We start from the raw sequence: 9,994 nt of genomic DNA on the forward strand, positions 1-9,994 counted from the left end.
GTAATTAGTAAGACATATTTTTGGTTAATTAATTTATTAGAAGGAGAAGGTCCATTAAAATTTCCTATAACATTTGACTCCGTCTCTTTAATTACTGAATTATACTTTTGATAATAATAAATATTGACTTTATACTCTTTTTTTTTTTCTTTCAATCACTTCATTTTTGTAGAAAATTTATTCATATATATGGGCTTAAAAAAACATGTAATTCAAACCTTTCTTATTGCTTTGACTATCAGTAAAGGTGCTCATGATATTCTTAGGCAGAAAAACGAATGTGTAAAAGCATTTGAAAAATTCAAAATCCACCTCTCTTGTTTAATCCAACCTAGCCAAGTGAAGAACTACACCTCTACTTGGTTTTATTTCCATTTGCAATAAGTTTAGCTCTGATTTAGGAAGAGCAAGAGATACAAAAGTTAGTGTACTTCACCAACAAAGCCTTAAGGGGAGTATAAGAATGATATTGTGGGATCGAGAATCTCACCTTTTTGCTTATGAAAGAAAATTGAAAGGTCCAAAAATACATTCAAGCCGTTGATTGATCAATAATCAAGAAATCCCAATATAATCCAAATGTAGTTTGTCATCACAAGCAGTGGTTAATTGAGTTGAAAGAATTCAATATTGCTCTCGACCTACTCTCAACGGGAAAGCTTGGTCGATTTTGTAGCAAAGTTCACAGGTCATGTGGAAACAAGACCAAGGAGGACAAAAGGCATCTCCAAATTAATAGGTATAAAATTATTAAAATATCAACAATGGGTAGTCAACATGGCCTAAGAACAAGTGAAGTATGTCCTCAAATTTGAGTTTATATATCTTTTCTCCATTGCCCTTTTGATTAGAAGGTGAAAAATCAAAGTAAATCATTCATGTTGATAGCATGTTGGTTATAATTGGGTACCAATGCCCTTCAATAGATAGCTCTACTACTTAATTAGAGGTACCCCAATCGTTAAGAAAATAAAATGAGTTTCACTTACATTATTGGAAATCAGCAAAAGTAATGTAAGCATATAAAAAGTTGGGAATTATTTTATCAAAAGTGGCTCCATCAATTGTCTAAAAAAGGTGGTTTAATATCAAGTATAAATTGATGAGTCTAACATTTGGTTAAATATATAGCTAAGTGGACGTTAAACAGAGAAATGGATCCGTGGCGCAATGGTAGCGCGTCTGACTCCAGATCAGAAGGTTGCGTGTTCGATTCACGTCGGGTTCAAATTTTTGGTTTTTCCCACTTATTCAAGTACTCTTTCGTCTGGACCCGACCCAAAACAAAACCATGCCCAAAGAGTTGCAACCCCAAGGATTGATAGAAAGTTCTTACTGTCCCAAGCCCATTTAAACCAAAATTGGGCTAGTGTGTACGATGGGCGGGAATTGACCAAGGACCCAAAAATCTTAGAAACTTATTTGAGCTTCATAATCTCTCACACAAAACCCACTCACCCACTACAAGGCTTCGGCTATAAACTTTCAATGAGTTCATTCCAGCTCTCTCATGCATGTTTATCTTCTGATAAACCTAAAGTATGTGGGAATTGGAGTCTCTCTTACAGTCATAACGCGAAGATATCCATTTCTCTCACTAAAATTCCTCTTATTAAAATAATCACTAATTGTGCTCCTTTTTGTGCTTTTTAAAAATTAAACATCTCTCTCTCTCTCTATCTCTTATCATCAATGCAACATCATACAAAAACCACTTCATTTTGATGTCTTATTATTTATATTTGCATGTCTAACTCCATTGTCAAATAGTTAAAAACTAAAAAAAAAAAAAAAAAAAAAAACACACATTATTTAATCCACATGGGTTTCTTCATTTGTATGTAATCCATGATGGGAATGATTTGCTTGGGGTTGCAATGTTGGTGTTTACACCGTTTAGCAAAATTGTAGACATTTTAATATATATTAGCTAAATCATGTATATATTTTCTTAATATACGGCTATATATGATTTATTTTGTTCTTTTCTTTTCTTATTCTTCTATATACTGATTAAAAAAAACCTAATTTGATTACCATTTGAATTTTGAATTATTAATCTAATAGAATTTCTTTTATCTTTAATTTATATATTTTTTTATTGACAGTTTATTAATAAATGGTCACATATAAATTTTTTTCTTCTTATCAACTTTTCATTAAAATATTTTCTTTTTTAATAGTTATTTAATGCATAACTATATATATATGATATTCTCTTTAAAAGAAAAATTTGTAACATTGTCATATGATTATGGATTAAAATCTTCTAGAGTTATTAGGTTACCGAGTAATTCTTAGGTAATCTCGGAGCATGAAGAATGGTGATTTCTCCTCTCAAGTAGATTTCTTTAAACCCTCACCTCTTATTTAAAATTAACAGTTTAAGATGTTGCCACCTTATCAATCTGCTAAGTTACTCTTTTAAAAACACAAAAAATATGAATTAAGCCTAGGTAAGCCATAAACATTAATGTTAGACAATGGGATCTCAATTTTTATTTTTGTTTTTAAAACAAGTATTTTGTTCTCCAAAGCTCTATCAAAGATGTTCATTGAATGTACAAAGCAGTCATGGGGTTTACTAAATTTCTCTCTAATTTTGTTTTTTGGTTGTTCATATTTTTAGCACAGTTTGAGTATATTAGAATTGGTTTGATATTAAGTTTTGAGTATATTAGTAATGAGACCTTGGTATATTTGGTTAAGTTGTTGGACCTTGAACCCCGTGTGAAAATGAAGCATGACACCAGTACTTTGATTTGCTGAGTTTGATTATTATTTATTTATTTCAAGTTGTCATTTTGAGATGAGCTTGGATTTTATAAGGCTTTCATTTATTCACCTCCTTATCCTTCTATAAGTCAAAAAAGTCTAGAGCATTATGCTTGATAAGAGCTCATTCAAGCAATTCACCACATATAGGGTGTCTAGATGCGCCAAAAATGACTTTGGCAATTTCAATATATCATTAAACTGTCATGAAAATGAGAGGGAAAAAAAGTGTTGGTTTCACTCTAGTTTTTTTTTTTTTTTTTTTTGAGATGCCAATAATAGAGTAGGGAAAGGAGGAGATTAGAATCACATATATGAAACATCATAAAGAATATAATTATTGATGATGTGAAGAAAATCAGTAGGCTGGATGCTTCGGACTTGAAGGGACTACTTGCTCTCTCGATGGTCTGAAAAAGAAAGAAAAGCGATCAAAGGTGACCGGGGTCGCTGGCCAAAAACCCTCCAATGGTAATGTTAGTTTTTTTTTTTTTTTCGTAGTTCCAACTTTTTTGGAAAATGTCAAACGTACCTTTGTTTTTGTCTGAATGAACATTTATATAGTGTCCTAAGAACAGTTATGAAACTTGTAACCTCCCCTAGATTTGAGGAGGTGTGAGGGTTCACAGATAACTTCCACAACTACTTGGGAGTTACATATATCTCACCTAACTGTTGTTGGAAGTTATGCGTGTAATAAGGAGTTGTTCTACACGTTCAGGAATTTTCCTAAGTGTCCAGGGTTCGTCCAAGGGTCCTCGTCCTGAGGACTCTCGGCCGAGCGTACCTCGCATCCTAGGGAGGTCCTTCCTTTATGGACGACCCTTTCCATGAACGAGGTTTACGGCGACCCTGAATGACATGGCAGGGTTCTTGTGAAACTTTACCACACAAAAACCTCGTCCAAACATCTCCCTGTATGAACGAGCTTCTTGGACAAGATTCTGACAGCTTTCGATTGTTTGATCTTGCCCTGGGCGACCTTCATGGACGATTATTTGGAGTTATCCCCCATCAATTATCATTAGACTATCAAATTTGTAGTGATTAATAGGTGTTAGCCAAAGGCATGTCTTGATGCTTTTGTAACATTGCATCAACATACAACAGCAGTTTTAACATACACACCTTATGAGTCTTAAACTCACGACCTCATTCTCAATCTAAAACTTGTAAGACAATGAGGTACTAGTTGATTAGAGCAATATTCATAGAGCCAAGGGCAAAAGGAGGCAATTGACCCCCTCACCTCTCCAAAATCTCCTTTAACATGTTTGGAGACTCTAGATTTGAAGCAATCCCATGTTTATGAAATACCAGTTGAGATCAACAGTCTTTGTAAGTTGCGACATTTCATAGCCTACAATCGTGACTTCAAAATAGATTTCAGTTTGACTCATGAAAGAGGTGTAAAGTTACAAAAGGGTATTGGGTGCTTAAAGGACTTGCAAAAATTGTATCATGTGGAGGCAAATCATGAAGGGGCAATTGATCTTATTACTGAGTTGGAAAGCTTGAGACAATTGAGGAAGCTAGGCATGAAAAATCTTACAAGAGAAACTGGAAGGGCTTTGTGTGCCTCTATTGAAAAGATGAACCACCTTGAATCTCTAGATGTAACCTCAATAAGCAAAGACAAGATATTAGATTGGCAATCCATTTCATCTCCACCTCAATTTCTCCAACGCCTCTACATACAGGGGCGGTTGGAGCAGTTACCTAACTGGATTCCAAAACTTCAACATCTAAGTAGATTACTAATTTGTTGGTCAAGGTTGAGTGATGATCCTATGAAAGCCTTCCAAACTCTGCCATATTTATTGGAGCTCAGAATCTTTAATCAGGCATACAATGGAGAGCAATTGCAATTTGAGATAGGAGGGTTTCCAAAACTCAGATTACTATGGCTTAGGCACTTGGATAAGTTGAATTCATTGATTATAAACGAAGGAGCATTGCCCCTTCTTGAAAAGCTTTTGATTGGGCCCAGTCCGCAGTTGAAGGAAGTACCCTCTGGAATCAAACATGTAAGAAGCCTCAAAAGCATTGAATTTTGGAATATGCCCAAAGAATTTGAAGAAAGTTTGGATCCTGAGCAAGGATCATGTCATTGGATCATAGAGCATGTACCAATCGTTTATCTCTGTCACGTGGTTGGCAAAGGATATTATGACTTTGACACTCGCATTCTCCACTCCAAGCATTTGGAGAGGTCAAGAGGGCTAACAATAAACCATATTGATAATCACAAAGACAATAATAGCAACAATATCAATGCTTCCATTGAGCAAGGTTAGTGCAATTTTGCCAAAAATTGGCTTTAGAGTCGATAGCAGATTTTTTGTATTGGTTTTTTCTTTGTGGGCGAACAGTGTGAAGGAATTGCGATGTTGATTTGTATTGTAAATGCAATGATTTTCCTTTTGTTTTTTGTTTTTTTTTTTTGGTTTTTTCTTGTCGTTAGTAGAAATATTTGATTCAAAACCTACCATTTTTATATTATTGTGGCGTTCAAAAGAATCATAACTTGCTTATTTTGTTAGAACCCATTTTTCTCTTACTTGTGTGTGTGTGTTTGTTTGTTTGTTTGTTTTTTTTAATGGCTTATTTTGATATTTTTCTTAGATTGCAGTCTGAAAATTACTTTTCTAGCATATTGGATGCGTGTTAGGAATAGTACTAGACGATAGTTTTACCATTTACAAAAGAAGTGAGAGATGCGAAGACAGTCACAAAAAAAAAAAAAAATGTAGCTCTAAAGATTGTACAAAGTTGCACTTTGTTCCTTATTCAATGGAAATTAGGAGAAGATCTGTTTGGATAAGATGTATATCGCTTAACTCTGGGGCCTGTGTATTAGTCACGAGATGAAGCTTGATTAAACATTCGAAAATCTTGTAGAAACCGGGTCCAAATATCAACGAGTCCAGTACTTGCTGATGAGGAACATTTATATGAGTAAGAGAGCCACAATTGAATTTGAAGACAGTTAACAAGTCAGAAGTACTTAAGTCAGGGACGTTGTCAGGGAAGAGCACTGTTTTCTTTTTCCAATTTGAGGAGTTTGGCAGGTGTGACATACAATTGGCTTCAATGCCGTGGCTTGCTTCCTTCTATAACGATCTCTTTTATGATTTTTCTGCAATTTAAGCTTCTGGGTCTTTCAAATTTTGTTATTATGATGCTTGTAGTAGTATATGGTTTAGGATTGGGCTTATCTGTATGGTGAATATTGAATAGTGTATAGTGTATACTCATTGTAGGTTTCTTTTCGTTATAAATTCAAGTCCAGCTCAATCACTAGGCAAGTTAGGCAATCCTCTAATTGGGGAGAGAGAGCTACTAATTTCACCCTCCATCCATAATGAACCCCTGCCCTCCTTGCTCTCTTCCTTCTTGCATTCTCTCTGTCTAGAAACAAACCAGACTAATTTTGGACTCGGTCTATTAACAGAACCTTGAAAATGAAGGTGACATTGGAAAGAAATCCTCTGTTTTCCATGTGACATCCAAACTAAGCTCTTACAAACAAAATCCACTAGTGCGTATTGTCCCAGACATTTCTCATCAATAAATTAAAACCTTTTAGAGATCGGGGATGATTTGATATCGTCGAGATGGTAGTGTTGAGTGAATTATTCAAGAAAAATATTTGTGGTATGTATATCCAGTAACGCGATAGCGAAATATTCAGGGTAAATTGCTCAAATAGAATTTTGAATTTGTTTTATTTGACATTTCATTCATCACTATTCACCAATCATAAAGAGGTAATTCAAATATTAATTTATGAAGTGATAAAAACTCACCAATCACAATCATTGCCACAACACTTTGTAAGCTTTACTTAGTAAAACTTGTAAAACTTTTAATATTTTCTTAAAAAAAAAAAAGAAAAATTGGCACATTATTCACATCAATTCAAAATAGAAATCTTTGGCATTTGCTGAGAAGTAGACCGTAAAGTACTCATTTTGAGATGAGCTTGGGATTTTATTAGGCTTTCATTTTTTTCACCTCCTTATCCTTCTATAAGTCAAAAAAGTCTATAGCATTATGCTTGATAAGAATTGTGCTCTGGCCCATTCAAGCAATTCACCACATCTAGGTATCTAGATGCGCCAAAAATGACTTTGGCAATTTCAATATATCATTAAACTGTCATGAAAGTGAGAGGGAAAAAAAGTGTTGGTTTCACTTTAAGAGTTTTTCTTTTTTGAGATGCAGTAGGAAAAGGAGAGGATTAAAACCACATATATGAAACATCATAAAGGATATCATTACCACTAGACTATCATTTGAATCTTGGATTCACACCAAATTGAAAAAAAAAAAAAAAAATCTTACACACCAAGTTTAATTTATGGACCATTCTTTGTTGCAATGAAATGTTACAATTTTTTTTTTTTTTTGGAGAAAAATCAACTATAATTTGGAAATATATTCATGCGTCATTTTTCTTTGGGCCTCAAATGGCCCAAGTCTAAAGATCCAAATCCGTAAACCAACAAAGCTTGGATAAAATGGTCTAGGCCATGCACTCATTCTGCCAACAAGAAAAGCTTAATGTAGTAGAACCAAAAGAAACGTCTAGTGGGCAGCTGATATTACGAAGTTCATGCCCACTTACAAATGGGAACCTAAAATAGCTCTTAAAGGGTGGCCCAACTCATGGCCTAAGCCCATAATGGGTCCAACCCATTAAAAAATGTAACCCTGGACAATGCAAATTTCATGGAAGAAAGAAGGTATTTAGTATTAAATAATACCATGTCAGTAGTATCAAAATTCAATAAGTGTGAGACATATCAGCAAAAAATAACTAACTCACTAATAAATAAAAGACATGTGTTAGTGAGTAGTTATATTTACATGCATATCTATTGTTTATTAGATTTTAAAACGGATGATGTGATGTCATTTAATATAAAATATTTTTTTTCATTTGAGGGGAGTGAAGTTTGAATAGGTGGATATCACATTTGTGTAACCTTTTTTATTATCTTATCAACCCATTTCCCATCTCCTCCTACAGGAGAAATTTTCTTGGCTTTGAATGCAATTTACCCATTAGGTTGAGTTTGAGAATGATTCCTTTATGCAAAATTCCAACTAAAGGTGTTTGTACAATCTGAAAATTTTAAGTCCAAATGCTTGCTAATTGTTGATTTCGTTATAAAAAAAACTAGTGTATAATTTGTGCATATGCATGGTACAATTAAAAACAATCACAATTACAGACATATATGAGTTCAAATTATACCTAAGATAAGAGTTATACATTTTTTAAGCCATAGATATATACATGAGTTTTACTAACTTTTTGTTTTGCATTTTTTCTTTTTCTTTTTCTTTTTTTGGATATATACATGATTTTACTCTCTTTTTTTATTGGGATTTTTTTTATAATTTATTTATATTGAACTTTTTGTCATTTGTACAACATTAACTCACCTTGAACAAAAAATTAAAAAAAATAAAAAACTTAAATAGGACATATGATGCAAAATTAGACAATAATTGAAATTCAATTTAGAATCTAATTGAATTTTCTCTCACTTTTGACTATATATATATATATATATATATATATATATATATATATATATATATATATATATATATATATTGTGGTGGGAAAAATGTATAACTAACGGATTAAACAGATTTTTAACATGTTACTTTCTGCTTAGACAATTAATTTTTAGAGGTGGGATGCAAGCTTAACCTTTAAATACCCGTTTTAAGATAAATCACGATAGTCAAATCAGTCTTTGGTGTGAATGTATTCAGCTAGAAAAATCTTTGAAATGGCTAAGTGTTCTTCTTCGGGTTCAGACCGAGAAAAAGGTTCCAAGGGGATAATCTCTCTCTCTCTCTCTCTCTCTCTCTCTCTCTCTCTCTTTTCTTAAAACTCTAAGAAGAACTCCTCCTTCGTCTAGATGCTTCTTGGCTTTATATAGTTAGCCGAAATGCATCTAGACTCTACATTTGGAGGGTTAGGATCAGACTTCTTTGATACTTGTCCCATCAAGGCTTAGATTAAGATATGAGCTGTGTGGGCATTGTTCATGGTTATTTCCCCATTAATGCGGCCAACTAAGTGGTTGCAGTGCATTTAATGCGGAGGGGATGACTGTTTTTTCTTCTCTTTCTTGTTTAATGCCAAGTTACCATTTTCCACCATCAAGCTGTGTCGTGCTCCTTTTAACCCTAACTCTCGATTTTCTAAGGATAGATAGGTGTCCTCGATGCCTTCGACAACTGTGGCCGCTCAACCTCTACATGAGTTAGGTAAGTACTTTCCGAGGACATCCCGCCAATATTTCTCGAGGTTTACCTCCTTGAAAATGCCTTTATCCCTTTTATCAGTTGTCTTGGATCCTCGCCCCCCCCCCCCCCCCCACACACACACACACACACACACACACACACACACACACACACACACACACACATATAAAATGATTCATTTATGCAGAGTGATTTCATACTACCAACTCTTAGTAATGGGACTAAGGCTTTTCATGCCCTCATAAAAATGCAAATCAAGGAGCTAGGTGTTTGATTTGTAGTGATTAGTAGGTGTCAGCCAATGGCGTGTCTTGATGCTTTGGTAACATTGCATCAACATACAAGAGCGGTATTAATATACACACCTAATGAGTCTTAAACTCACAACCTCATCCTTAACCTAAAACTTATAAGAAAATAAGGTACTAGTAGGGGTGTGCAACCAACTCACCAAAACCGACCCGGCCCAACCTAACCCGCCGGATTGGGTCGGTTTTTAGGCCTTGGTGGGTTGGGTTGGGTTACCAAAAAAAAATCGATAGCGGGTCGAGTTGGGTTTGGGTCATAAAATTTCAAACCTGCCAAACCCAACCCGACCCACCCATATATTTAATATATATGTTTAAAATATATTAAATAATTAATAAATTTTTTAAAATAACTAGCTTTTCCTAGCCTATTTAAAAGCCAATTAGTTCGCACAAACCCTAGTAAATTACAATTGTTGTTTAGTCATTAGTTTTGTTTGCCTTGAAGGAGTTACATTGATATTAATCTTTGGGGTATTTTTAATATATTTATATTTATATTTTTTCTACTCAATTTAATAATAATAATAATAATAATAATAATAATAAAATTTGTCCAACTCATGGGTTCAACCTGACTCATGTGAGTTGGGTTGGGTTGGGTTGAATTTTTTTTG

The 9,994-nt window shown here is 34.0% G+C and overlaps 1 non-coding gene across 1 annotated transcript; it reads left to right on the forward strand.

Annotated features, from left to right (window-relative positions):
* The first annotated feature begins 1,156 nt into the window (after positions 1 to 1,156).
* On the forward strand, positions 1,157 to 1,228 carry TRNAW-CCA (transfer RNA tryptophan (anticodon CCA)). Its single transcript has one exon. It is a non-coding gene; the product is annotated as a tRNA-Trp (tRNA).
* Positions 1,229 to 9,994: the final 8,766 nt, after the last annotated feature.

Source organism: Castanea sativa, chromosome 11 (genome assembly GCF_040712315.1).
Source record: "Castanea sativa cultivar Marrone di Chiusa Pesio chromosome 11, ASM4071231v1".
Lineage (NCBI taxonomy): Eukaryota > Viridiplantae > Streptophyta > Magnoliopsida > Fagales > Fagaceae > Castanea > Castanea sativa.